This window comes from Scomber scombrus, chromosome 7, assembly GCF_963691925.1.
Source record: "Scomber scombrus chromosome 7, fScoSco1.1, whole genome shotgun sequence".
NCBI classification, from domain to species: Eukaryota; Metazoa; Chordata; class Actinopteri; order Scombriformes; family Scombridae; genus Scomber; species Scomber scombrus.
Window position 1 is genome coordinate 1526822 of NC_084976.1, and position 15060 is coordinate 1541881.

The 15060-nt window shown below is 40.6% G+C and overlaps 1 pseudogene; it reads left to right on the plus strand.

Annotated features, from left to right (window-relative positions):
* The window catches only part of LOC133983313 (uncharacterized), a 44454-nt pseudogene extending 29595 nt beyond the window's left edge, over positions 1-14859 (plus strand).
* Positions 14860-15060: the final 201 nt, after the last annotated feature.

A 15060-nucleotide genomic window follows, 5' to 3' on the forward strand; every position in this document is an offset into this window, starting at 1 on the left:
ATGCAGTATTACAGTAAAAGTACTGCAGTATTATAGTGATGTAGTATGCAGTATTACAGTAAAGTAGTGGTTTGGTCCTCTGACTGATATATTATTATTATGACATCATTAGATTATTAATAGTGAAGCATCAGTGTTAGAGCAGCATGTTACTGTTGTAGCTGCTGGAGGTGGAGCTAGTTTACACTACTTTATATACAGTTAGCTAGTTTAGTCCAGTGGTTCCCAACCTAGGGGTGGGGCCCCTCCAAAGGGTCAGCAGATACATGTGAGGAGTGGTGAGATGATTAATGGGAGAGGAAAGAAGAACAAACTAAGTTCTGGTACACAAATGTGTTTTCAGTTTTTGGACTTTTTCTCTAATCTTAGATTTTTGCTGAAATATTGGATCATTTAAACATTTATTGAAATGAAAGCATGTGAGAAGTTTAGAGGGAAAAATCACTATTTGGTGGAGCTGTTAACAACTCATAGACATCTGAAATGTGAGCCAGACTACACACTGCTTTTTGTAAGACGTCAAAAGACAAAAAGGTTGGAAACCACTGGTTTCATCTTTAACAATGTGTTGTATTTTAAAAGCTTGTTTTATTATAAGGTAGAATAAAGTAGCATCAAATGGAAATACTTGATTGAAGTAAAAGTATCTCAAAAGTGAGTACAGTACTTGAGTAAATGTACTTAGTTACTTCGCATCACTGCACTCTGTAAGCTGTAATACAGTTCAGATCAACCTGTGCTTTTGAATATTGTTGACACTGTTTCAGAGAAATTCAGATTAAACTCTGTGGTCATCTTTCACTTTTATGAATATCAACCTTCATGTTTCCTTAGTGACAGTAAAGTGATAGCCATGCTGCAAATGATTAAATCGAAATAGCTAATGATTAGCAGTATTTGAGCCATAACCTGTACACATGTTAAGTGTGTTGAAGTCTACCAGAAGCAAATACATATTTGACTACATTTACTATATTTTTGTTGTATATAATATGGTGGCTTTGGCTCAGGAGGTAGAGCAGGTTGTCCACTAATGTGAAGATTGGTGGTTTGATTCCCGGCTCCTCCAGTCCGCATGTTGATGTGTCCTACCATCAGTGTATGAATGTGTGTGAATGGGTGAATGTGACACATAGTGTAAAAGCACTTTGAGTCATCAGAAGACTAGATAAGTGCTATATGAGTACAGTCCATTTACCATTTAATACTAAATTAAAATGACAGGCTAACTTGTCTGTTTCTTTGGCCAGACTGTTTTCTTTTATTGGTACAGCAGACATACATTCACACACATACACACACTTTATTTCCAAGAAACTCTGAGTGAATTTTGAGTATGTATCAGTATGTTGCTAAGGGAGTACATCCATCGTCAGAATCACCACACGCTATAATGAAGACAAGTGAGCCTCAATCCTGATTCATAATTGATCACAGTCATCATGTATGTATGGTTCCAATCATTTGTTTTCCTAAAAAATAACCAACACATTCATATTTATATGACATTCACACCTACGAGTCATTTGTAGTCTCCACCTCGCCGAACCTGGACTGAGGGTTAAGGTAATGGATTGACGACTGTGATGTGACAGCACTACGGCTTCTACTGCTCCACTGTGCTGCCTGAATATTAAAGAAGTCATATTATGTAGAGATCTTCAAGTCGTCCCTTCCACCTGTCATTTTATTTGTTTGTGGAGTCCATCATCCGAACAAATGATCGTCACGACTCCTTGTTGCTGCTTGATCAAGACACAAATCATTGAAAGGTATTAAGGTGTTACACAAATGGCAAAGTTTTATAAATCACACTTTCCAAAAGAACTTCATCTAGAACTTGATCAAGGCTTGTTATCCTGTAATGAAGGTGGGTGGCAGGGTTTTTGTTTTCTTTTTTTTCTTTTTTTTCCCAGAGGTGCTTCTGAGATCAAGTTGTGGGAATTGAGAGTTTTGCCACAGGCCACTTTGCATTGTGTGTATGCATGAGCGTAGGAGGATGTGTGGGAGGATGAGGAAGGGTCAGAAGCATATGTATATTAGAAAGGCAGAAACAACATAACCGGTAATAAAAAAAACATGCAGTTTTTCAGCTCACTTTCTCTTATACTTGATTTGGATTTCAACCTGAACTAAATGAGGTTAGATTTCCACAATTATCCCAAACGAGTGCAGCAATTACTCCTCAAAACTCCCAAGTCGATGCAAAAATACAATATTCACAACTGAGAGATGAATTTTCACTTTGTAATGGTGAAATACTGATAAGTATAACTAGTGTGTTACAGTATAAACACAATGTTTAAAGCAAAACTATGACTAAATGCACAAAAAGTAAATTCTTTCACATAAAAAAAACAAAAGCAAGCAAGCTCTGCAATAAAAAGAATGTTTTCTAATCCCACCCATACTGTCATTTTGGTCACTAAATCCTATCCTATCAGGGACGGCCACTTTCTGGATTTACTGACTTAGTAAAGTCATATCTGTGTCCACAAGAAACCAGTGGAATAAAGGATCCACCATAAAAGGGAAGTGATGTTCCCTCAGTTTAACAATAAAATAAATCATTTCTCTCTCATACAGTACAAAGATTCCTGCCTTTACAGTATGATTACCTTTTATTACTGTACTACAGTATATCACTACTACTACATTACTTATTACTGCTACCTATTACTTTCCGAATACACTGCAGTGCCTGTTCAAACAGCAGCTGCCCAGAGTGCTGTTCACTTGTTTAGTCAAAGTTTACCAGTATTGAACAAATCGTATTTCCAAATTTCACCAAATCCGATTTTGTACTTCCTTGGGTCCCTGGCAACAGGTTAAGTGGGGGGACAACAACATGTTATGTGCATTAGGAAATGGTCATACCTGTGCTGTGGGAATGTTGACCTGAGGGAACATAGGGCCTAATTTTGATAGTGGGAACATTTCTTAGAAATGAGGAAACATAGGGATGTGGGCTGTGGGAACATAGGGATGACCCCCATAAAAGCAAAGAGACTAAAGAAACACTCCATATAGCAGCTGGTGGTGGCAGTGAGTTACTTCATAGTTTATCAGCCACCATGAAATAGAAGAAAGAGGAAGGGGACACAACGCTGCCAGCAACCAGAGTGTTGAATATTACAAACAAGAAAGAAAGAATGAAATCAGCAAAAGGTCAGAAGGACAAAAAAGTCACTAAAGTCAGACAGTTTAACTTCTAACACTGGCTTCCGTTTGCACTGGTTACTATGTTGTTATGCTTTCCTGTTATTCAATATCCTAATGCTACCTGGCTTGAAAAGGGAGTGCATGTATGAAATGCACAAACTAATGAAATCCCAGTCAATACATACTGAAACAATCCACAAACTAAACTGTGATAACTGAATTACATGATTACACTGAATCAATAACATGCCAGCCTTATGGTTTTCCACCAGAGCAAAGGCCTTCATCAGGTCAGGTACCAGCATGCACCCAATGGGTGACCTGCAAAAAAAAAGTGATTTATGGGTGGTGTTTTGTCTTCATTTTATTTCAGGGTTTGGTTCTGGGTGAAATATAGAAGGTGTGGGTTGGGTGGCTGTGATGTCCTCTCTGTGTTGTGTCTGCAGGGGCAGGTTCCTGATTAGCGGCCACAGCAGAATCAGCAGGATGGGACACACCTGAGCCTGGTGTGCCTAATGTGGAAAGCCAGAGAAGCTGCCAGTCCAGTCTCCCTCCTCTGCCTCACACACTCCTCTGTTGCTTGTTGGTTCTTTTTCTTTGTTTCAGCATACAACACCCATTCACCACACACTCACTCATCCATTACCTACATGACCTATTTGTGGTTTTCTCTTTATTTCGACTACGTTGTTTTGAATACATTTACTTATGCACTATTAAATATTCTTGTGACCCCTCTTTTTTGCCACAGTCTACAGCCAGGCTGTGACAATGGTGGCTGTTGGATGATAAATATATTAAAATAAAAAATAGATAAAAAAGAAATTTAAATAATAATTCAATTTAATGTTTTAAGCCTCTGACCTCTGTACCATATCAATCCTTTCCAAATCTGCTTTGTGTGTCGGCTCTGTCTTCTGCTCCACCTGCAGTGTTGGGGGTGGGCTACACCGGTTTGTGCCCACTCATTTGAACCGCTTGCCTTGCCTCCAATGTGCTACTAAAGTTCAGGACAAGCAGGACTCTACACAAAATCCAAACTAGCAAAAAGTGTTGAACTGTACAAGTGACATTAACTACATTGAACAACACACATAAGATATTATTTTTACATATATACATACAATCAGTCAGACTGAAGTCTATTGTGGAGAGATTGAGTTGACCCGTTTTATATTTATTTGATAATGTTACAGGTTATTGACTGTTGAAGGCTGCAGCACTTTGGATTAAGGAAACACATCTGATGATCTGTAATGAAGCTGGAAGTTGTGCTGCTGTTTGCTGTGTTTATTACTTTGGAGTTTGTCGTCCAATCGTTGCAGAGCGTCAGACAGGATCTCTACAAAATTAAATGTCATTTAAATGTCAAGTCATTATTTTGTGTTTTCATTTCACTCATAATTCAAGTATCTTGGTGTTTACTGAATATGTTCTTTAAATTACTCAATTAATAATGATTGTTAACATGGGCAACTATGGATTAAGGAAATTGCCTAGTATTTGCATCACTGTAATAAAGATTAAGCATTACATTTGTACACACTCATATATTTCAGATACATTTATGTAGAGGGCTCAACATTAAAACAAGCCTACAGTTTCATTCAAAATTGGTTAAAAATGTCTGTTTTTTAAACTATGAGTTCAACTCACCAATTACGTGTAAACATTCTGTACCTATAATTCATATGATCAGGAATGAGTAAGCCCTGTTGCATTCACCCTTTTTCTCTTTTAGATTGGTGTACAACAGTTTGAGTACTTTCATCATAAGCTGCAAATGTCACTGAAAAATACTCAAAATCACCACTTGCAAACATCTTAGATAGATCAAAAATAGTGCAAAAACTGCAATAAATAAAATGGGAAATAAAAATGTTCATGAAATAAAATACTGATGGCAATTTGAGTTTTGTTTCCTGCTTGGCTTCACTTTTGGACGTTGAACAGCTTCTCGGGAGCTGCTGAGAGTTCAGTGTCTTGCTTAAGGGCACATTGGCAGTAACTGGTGAGTGAGTGGAGTTCAAGCTGCATTTTTGAACCATCCACTCTCTAATCACGAGTTTTTTCACACTGTAAATCCACACTGCCTCCTGCCTGGTTTGCAGCAGATGATGTACAGCAATGTATAAACAGTGTGAAACAGTGCAGGATAATGGTAGCCTGAGATTCACGGTTGACCACACTCAATCTGTAAAGAGGCAGTGCGAGCCATGAATCTAAAACAAACGGGACATTACCTAAATGATTGAGTCTGAGGGATTTAATGCATTGCCTCACCTGCTAATGCTCCTTACTCCAGTCAGCACATTTGTCACCTTGCCTCCCTTCCACCTCAGCAAATAAACATTAGAGCGAATGATGACTTCCCCCACATAAACATATGAGGCTCCTCTCTTGCTCTTATGAGAGTGTGAGAGTAAGATGGAGAGAGAGAGATATATAGAGAGAAAGGATGTAGAGAAAGTAAATGTGTTTGTCTCAGGTTTTTTTTAAATGCGGGCTCCGTGCAGGTATGTGTTGTCTTCCATACAGCTGAGACTTAAGTCAATGAATATTGCTAATGAAATAAATATTGTATTTGTCTGATCTTTGGCATTATGAAACAGGAGCTAGAAGAGTGCATAGGGTTAGGGTTAGGGTTAACATCAAGGTGGGAGGGGTGGAGGTAGAGGGTGTGGTAAGGGTGGCTAGATAGGACGGATTCATCATTGGAGTTGATCATTGGAGACAGAAGAGCTGTTGGGATAACTATCTGCTGCTCTGTCCCTCTCTGTTGATGAATACAAATACTGAGTTACACTGAATTAATGTTAATGTCGGTACTACCCAGTGTGGTTAACATGGGCAGAGGGAAAGGGTCAGTGAGTGGGAGGGGGGGCATGTATTTTGCCCTACAAAGGTAAAGTTGCAGCTACAGTTATTGGGAAACTTGCTGCTAGCTCCGGGTTGCCCATGCCAACCTGTGGTACTGATAGAGTGGATGCTGTATGTGTTGTTGTTGTTGTTGTTTTTTTGTTTTTTTTTTAATCTTGTGGTCTTTTTGTTGTTGTTTCTATGTGACTTGAGGCTGCAAACTGAATTGCCCTGCGGGGATAAATAAAGGTGTTTGATTGATTGATTGATTGATTGATTGATTGATTGATTGACAAGCAGGTTAGATATATAATCAGATAACTATTGATCAGAATATCTTCATGGATTCAGAGTATAAAATAAATAAAAAACTAAACTAAACATTGGGCTACTCATTCATGTCCAATTGATAATTGAATGAGAGGGTTATCCCATTTGATATGTCAGCTTATTGTCCAATATGTTATTCATTTATTAACTATTCTAGACAATTTGGCAACACCCCAAAAGACATAATATGTTCATTACAGCATTTTTTAACATTACTAGGTTTCCATCAGGTCTCCTCAGCATGTTTGCCTTCAAGTCTCAAATTAAAGTTGAGTCTCAGAACATACAGACAGGTCTCATTTTAGTTCATTCGTCTCTTACTATCATATTAATGGTTCATTTTCAGCACAACAGGATTCAGGTCCGGGACAACTACTCATAATTTGGGACTGTCACAATATTTTTTGGGATGTTTATTTTGAAAAACTAACTAGTCCATAACTAGTTTCCTGTTAAAATACAGTGAATGTTGGGGGGCTTTTATTTTGAAAAGCCTGGCTTTAATTACTTGTTATAATAAGGTGACCATCTTGGGATTTATTTTGAAACTCAGAAATGACAGCGTGTGTGTGTGTGTGTGTGTGTGTGTGTGTGTGTGTGTGTGTGTGTGTGTGTGTGTGTGTGTGTGGAGTCTGTACACTGAGAATTTAACCACTAAATTAGCCAATCACAGCCATGTGTGTCATTACTGCCTTCAGACAGAGTCACAGGTTGCTATGGTGACAGTGCACCCCAGTGACAGGGGATAAACAATTGTGACAATTTAAATGGAAATGACATTGGATAAGGGAGGATAAATTTGTCTGAATGTATGAATTGTGCTTGTAGAGTGGGAGCTGTAGGTGTAACATCATAATGTGCTCATGATTTTTGAAGGTCTGCACCTACTGGGTCTGAATATTTCATGCAACACACACATGTAAAATTCTAAAAAGGGCTGAAAATCTCATGAAACTTGTACTGTAATTTTGTAAAAAGTATAAATGATATGGACATTTTATAAAAGTCCCAAGTGTTATGACCCATATGAAGATGGAATGAAGTTTCTATGTTGAAATGTGAATGATTCCAAAGAAGTTGAAGATGAGCGGGTTGGAATGTTTTTTCTAGTTTTCAAAGGTTAAAAGTTTAATGGGATTTGAAAGTTGAATAATACCTACCATGTATTAAACATGTGGAACATTTTCATAGCTTGTAGCTAAAAGTATGAACTAGTTAAATTAGTAGAGTTAGAAAAACATGAAAATGTGTAAACTAAAGCAAAATTGCTGAAAAATGTTGAATGAAAGTAATAGTAGCAATAATGTCCTAATTGAGCTGAATGTTTTGATGCTTGAATTCAATTTCTGCGTTGAATAATCTAGAAAGAATTGAGTGCCAAAAGACAATGTAGGTTGATCTGATTTCAGGGAAATATATATTTTCTTATTGTGAACAAATCTCAACAATGTGTTAGTTTGTCTCTCAGTAATTCCCTACCATGTCTGTGCCTCTTAAAAGCAAATGTTATAATAACAGTATACGTTCATCATATGTTTTGTACATACACTCTTAATTTGTAAAGTTACTAGAAACTATAACGATTGAATAAATATAGCAGTAGGCTAAAAAGTACAATATTTCCCTATGAAAAGTGCCTTGAGATAACTTTTGTTGTGATTTGGCACTATATAAATAAAGAGTGATTGAGTAATTGATATGAAATACAGTGGAGAAGTTCAAATTTGTACTGAAGTACAGCACTTGTCTGTGTTTAAGGTATTAGCCCACATATATATAAATATATATATATATATAAATATGTGTGTATGTATTCTGAAAATGACATTTGAAAAAGTGTGGGTTCTCTGATATTTGAGGATGAGACAATAATGTGTCCACAATATGTTTGAATGGAGAGTGCATCTGTGTTCCTACAGAGGACTCAGTTATTTGTAGCCTTATTGTCGCTAGACTAGCGGACGTTTTCAAGTACCTTTAGTGACTCTGTTGGAGCTCTTCAGGACTAAAAGTAATTGCTTCACTCAGTTTAACCTGCAGGAGTTTCTGAAGGCTTGTGTAACATGTTTTTCTGCAGCAGAGGAAATACATTCATGTTGAAAGTTGAAAGCATCTTCCTTCATCTCAGACCGGGTCCGAATCATCTAACTGATGAGCTCAAACAGAAAAAAACGGACAGTCTTAAAACTGCTGCAGGAAATCATTTTGACCACTTCCAAGGACAGGTAAGAGTGCAAGTGTGTGACTGACAAGACAAGCTACAATTACTGTGTGTGGTACTTACGCTCTGCTTTGATGGAACTATTTCACTTTTATGAGAGAAAAGGCTTCAAGGACTGTCCTTGAATTATCAATATATCAGGGAAGCATTCCCAACAGCATGAGTGTGAAAGTGCACTGACCTCAAAATGTATCTTTTTTTCACAAAAACAGGGTTTGTTATTATGGTACAGTCCAGTAGTCGCTATATGATGCGTTCCAGTTGTACTTGGAAGTCGGAATTTCCAAGTTCCCAGTCGGAAATTTCAACTTTAACGCCCCCTGAAGCTGGATCTCCAACTTGGAAAGCCAACATGGCAAAATATCAACAGTGTGAACGTTGTAGTAATATCCTGTTTATTAGCATTTTTGTCTTATTTGTGTCTCATTAAATCAGTCGTACACACAACACTGTCCAACTTGTATGTAAAAAATACAGCAAAATGTGTTTTTATCAACTGGTATAGCTAACAATGGCTTACTAGGCTAAACCTGGTTTTCTGACTTTTTAACTGGAACGACACAAACTCACGTGTGAAGTCATTCCCAGTTCAGAATTCCAACTTCTGAGGTAAATGGAACGCAGCAGTAGCCCTGACCTGCAGCCATGTTCCAAAATTTGGTGGAATGCATTCACAGTGGATGCTGGTACAGTATAACATTTGGATAATGGCAAAAGGTTTGAAATGACATGTTCATCTATCTCACATGGCTGTAATCTCTGTGTCCACATACCTTTAGTCTACTGTATTTATTGTATTCTGGCTTTACGGGGCAGGACTGTAATACTGATAAAAAAAAAAGTGAAATGAAGAGGACAGACTAAAGAAAAGAGAGAGGGATGACGGGTTAAGATCCCAGGTTTGTAATGTCAGTAGAACCTCCAGTGACTCTGTAACCGAATAATTGACTTTGCTGAACTAATCCATGGCTGCAGTCTGCCACCTCTGAATGGCCCTCTAATGACAGTTGGCACTGTGTAATTAAGGAGGCGTGGTCCAACAGTACCAGGCCAGGATAGAAACTCCTGTTGGGGAGCAGAAAGTATGACTTACCTGGTTCATAGGCAGTATAGGTTTACACACACAGAAGAAAAAAAACACCATGTAGAGGCTGAACATTACCTCCATCATATCATCAACAGCTGCTGGTTGATTAGTGAGACCTGGCTACACCATGATGACCTTCTATCCATTGATCCCATGGTCATTTGGTGATGGAAAAGACTATTGATTTTCCTCAGAAACAGTCAAACCTAGCTAGCTGCTGAATCTGCCAGTATGTATCACACGTGTGCATGCATGTGCATCCGATGGGTGCATGCGCGTATGCGGACAAGAGTCAGTTTTGCATTTTTGCCCATTTCAGGTGAATATTTGGATAGGGTAAGCACATTTCACATTCTGACCTTATGAATGAGCAGGTATAGTGTGTGTGCATGTGTGTATGAACATGCAAGAGACATAAACAGACATAAAACCTGGACTGAATGTTGCTATACACAAATATTAGTTAATTTTACATGGATTTCTATTGATAGCAGGCATGCATGACACAGTACCTGAGTTTGTGAGTGCACAGGTGCTCCGTGTGTGTGTGTTTGAGAGCCTTCGTCCCCAACAGCTGTTTGCATTCCATCTCTACAGTTGTAGCGTTAGCTGGTCCAAACCTAATTAACGGTGTCTGTGGAGGGAGAGGGCTGGCGCTGAGTGCTGGCGGTAATGTGATGTCACAGTAGATTAGGCGGATGGGCCGACCGAGTTGCGGGTGAGGGGGTGGTGTGTGTGTTGGAGAGTGTCTCTAGCACTCTCAGCTCAGTTTAGATCAGCTCAGAGGAGCTTGTTCAAAATGTCTAAAAAAAGTAGCAGCACAGTCATTTTGCGTTTTTAACACTATAAAGGCCAGACTGTGTTTGAAGCCATATCTGCTGCTAAGCAATGACACACTCAGTCCTTCAGCCTGTCACTGATGGTTGCATCCAGGGAAAAAACAACCTAATATGCAGAGATGTAAGCTATAATCACACTCTAAGAAATACATTTCAAAATATAGTTCAAATGAATATGCTTCACCATTTTTCCTAAATCAATTTTAATTATCAATACTATGAAGGTTGGTTTTTAACACTTTCAACTGTATGTCAGGCCATGATGTTTTTCTGCTTCTGAAGGTCTTTTATTAGCTTCAGATACATTTATGGTTTAAGGTTTACTTTCCTATGATAGCCGTTTGGAAATGAAGAAACATTTGATGCTAATAGCTGCATAGAGAGAAAAGTGAGAAAGTGAGGGGGGGACGTTGCTTTATACAAACACCATAAACTGACATCTTAATTCAAATTTTACAACAGTGGATCTAAAACGCTACTTTTTTAGATCCATGTTATTTTGCCTTCATGTTTTTTGTTTTGTTTTTATACGTTTTTTTAAGCAATCAGCCACTTGGATCACAAATTTTACGTTCCCTTGGCTGCTGCCGAAAGCAGATTTACAGCTAGTATAAGCTTGTTTTTAGCTTTGGAGCGAGATAGTCAAAAGGGACTTCATACAGCATCATTGCTGTTTGCTTACTCCATCAACTTGCCCTGTGAGGACAGTCTGCTGCTCACAGGCCCCAACAGCAAGTTGACTGACCTGAATGAAGATATTCATAGGCTCTTCATAGACTTCTTGCTGTTGAGCTATACTGATACAGCAGCTACACAGGCAAAGATCTCAGCCATGAAGTCCACCATCTCAGATACCATACAGTAGGATTCAAAATGCCCTGGGCCTTCCTCTTGCTCAACCTCCACAGTCAACCTGGTCAGGGGTGGTGGTCAAGGGTGAAAAGAAGAGGGGGGCACTGGAAAAATCTCCTAATATTGCTCAATGTCCTTGAGAAATTGTTTTCTGAAATTGTGACATCTTTTTGCAAAAGAAACCTCAGTGCTTGAGGGGTAGCATGCTGAAATAACAACATCCTGTATGGTCTTCATGACAAGTGTACCCCCTTCTCCAGCAGCAAATGATATCATCAAATCAACAAACTAGTGGTGGACAGTTTCGTTTGTACACATGATCCCACTCACCACAACAGCAAAGATTGAAGAAACTTCCCTGTAGGTCTGTGTCTGTACTCCTACCTGCACTAAAGGTGTCTTCTACTAGCCCTACTCCACCACACATGTAAGCATACCAGTACATGGTAAATGGTAAATAGACTGTACTTATATAGAACTTTTCTAGTCTTTTTGACCACTCAAAGCACTTTTATACTACATGTCTCATTGACCCATTCACACATTCATACACTGATGACAGGAGCTACCACACAGGGTGCCAACCTGCTCATCAAATGGAGACTGACATTCATACACATTCATACATCATTGGCCCCGCCATGGGGAGCAATTTGGGTTTAAGTATCTTGCCCAAAGACACATCGACATGTGGACTGGAGGAGCCGGCAGTCGAACCACCAATCTTTCCAATTGGTGGTCAACCGCTCTATCTCCTGAGCCACATCCACATATATCCACTAAAAACAATACCAGGTTATATTCCCAACAGTGCAGCTACAGTACTGCTTCTAATGCAGGAAATCTGATCTGTGTTTCATCCAATCACAGGGAAACCATTGTGCATACTCATAACCATTGCAAAGCTGAACGTTTAAATGTAAGATAACTTTCAAACAAGTCCTTCATTTTAAATTCTTTTTCAGTTGATTTTTTTTTAAACGTCTCACTGAAACTTGGCAAATACCTGGTGACGTCAGCTTTTTTTCTGAGCTGTGTCCTCTAAAATTCTAATTTCTTAACTCACCGCAGCTTACTGGGGGTGGTGGGGACCTGGTTATGGTGTTTAATGTTCTTTTTACCCATAAACACAACACCAATATATATATAGGCTTTGAATTCCAGTACTTATACAATTATATACAGACCCCTTGAATTCAACAAGATTTTTATTGACTTCTTGTCTTTGATGGCTACTAAATCTTATAACCTTTTCACTTGCTGTCCATCTAACCCACCCACCAATTCTCCTTTAATTTTACCAAGTCAGTCACGTATCCTACTCACATATATGGTCATACTATTGACCTTATAATAACTTCTGGCATCCCAGTCCCCAATGTCCAGACAAAAAAGGTCAGCTTATCTGACCACTGGCAAATTTTGTTTTCCACCTCACTACCCATGCTCCCAGCCTCCTAAACCCAGTCTGGGAGGAAACTATTCCCCCTCTATTACTGCCAGGCAGTTCTCCGAAGCTTTCTCCTCAGCTATCATTAATGTTCCCCCTACTGTTGTGGACACAGAAGAAAAGGTCACAGTATTTAATTGCACCTGCACCAATATTCTGGACTCTATTGCCCCTTACAAAGTTAGAAATACAAAAATCAAAGTGCAGCCCTGGTTTAATTCCATAACTCACACGAAATTCAGGACAGCTGAGCATAAATGGAGAAAATATAAACTTCAAGTGTCTTATCAGCATCTGAGATACTGTCTGGAGGAATAATAACAGGTTGTACCATGTCTGTTGTTCTTTTCGCCCTTGCCATGAACATGGTGGTCAAGTCAGCCGAGGTGGAATGCAGAGGGCCCCTGACCAAGTCTGGTGTACGACAGCCCCCGATAAGAGCATACATGGACGACCTCACCATCACGACAACATCGGTCCCAGGGAGCAGGTGGATCCTACAAGGACTTGAGAAACTCATCACCTGGGCAAGGATGAGTTTTAAGCCCTCTAAAGCCCAATTTCCACTGGGTCCGTCAGAGGCACGTTACAGCTTCGCCGCGGTCACCGGAGCTGATAGGTACCACTTTAATCAATGAGAGTATTTCCACAGGTAGCGTGTCAGCAATGTCTCAGCAACGTCCCAGCAGCGGCTCTCCGCGCCGCAGCGCTATCAATCCGCAGCATTTCTATTTTTCACGGACACGTTTCCAACTCGCGACAAGCTCAACAGAGCAGATTGCACCAGACAGGAAGTCAGACACAGAATCGGCATAATAAAACTTCCGTCCCCTTTCAAAATAAAACACAATGCGCAGATCACAACCTCACATTCACATTATGTCATAACCGGTGGCCCCAGGTCAGCAGTCAACGATCAAAGGGTCTCGTTTCACGTCCGAAAAGCAAAGAAACCAGTTGTTTCTTGTTGTTGACTTTATACACCCAGTTCGCGGGATCTCGCGGTCTCGCGATTATCGCGTGATCTCGCAGGAATACTGCTGGCTCGCAAGGCACCGCTCTGCTGCTGTAACGCTCCGGTGTGAGTTGACGCTGGGCAGAGGACGGAGCTAAACTGTGGCGCAGCTGTAAGGTGCCGCTGACGGACCCGGTGGAAATCCCGGGTAAGTCAAGGTCCATGGTGTTGAAAAAGGGTAAGGTGACTGACAAGTTCCGGTTCTCAATCTCAGGAACGGTCATACCATCCATCACAGAGCAGCCGGTCAAGAGTTTGGGGAAGCTCTTTGACTCAAGCCTGAAAGACACCGTCGCCATCCAGAAGTCCTCGCAACAGCTCGGCACTTGGCTCACCAAGGTTGACAAGTCTGGCCTACCTGGCAGATTTAAAGCCTGGATCTACCAGCATTCCATCCTGCCCCGAGTCCTGTGGCCACTCCTGATCTATGCAGTCCCTATGACAACCGTGGAGTCCCTTGAAAGGAAGATCAGTGGCTTTCTTCGGAAGTGGCTGGGTCTTCCACACAGCCTATCCAGCGCAGCACTGTATGGGACAAGTAACATACTGCAGCTACCATTCAGTGGCCTCACTGAAGAATTCAAGGTAGCACGCACAAGAGAAGCCCTACAGTACAGGGACTCCAGGGACTGCAAAGTGTCAACAGCCGGCATAGAGGTCAGGACAGGAAGGAAATGGAGGGCGGACAAGGCAGTGGAAGTCGCAGAATCACGCCTTAGACAAAAGGCACTGGTGGGCACCTCGGTGTCTGGTAGAGCAGGCTTGGGTTGATTCCCAAAGACCCAAGTTAGCAAGACCCAGGTCAAGGAGAGACACCATCTACTCCAGGAAGAGGTTCGAGCTGGTGTGGAGGAAGAACGAGTGAGCAGAGCGGTAGGACTTCGGCAGCAGTGAGCCTGGACTAAGTGGGAAAGTGCGCTGCAGCGCAGGATCACCTGGTCAAACATCATGCAGGCAGATTTCCATCGGGTCCGGTTCCTGGTGCAAGCAGTCTATGATGCCCTGCCAAGCCCAGCAAACCTCCACGTTTGGGGGAAGACATGATCATTACTTCTGAAGCTTCAAGACACCTGATCATGCTGGAACTTACAGTGCCCTGGGAAGAGCACATAGAGGAAGCTAATGAGAGGAAACGCGCCAAGTACCAGGAACTAGTGGAGGAGTGCAGGGGCAAAGGCTGGAGAACATTCTACGAGCACATAGAGGTCGGCTGCAGAGGCTTTGCAGGACGTTCACCCTGCAAAG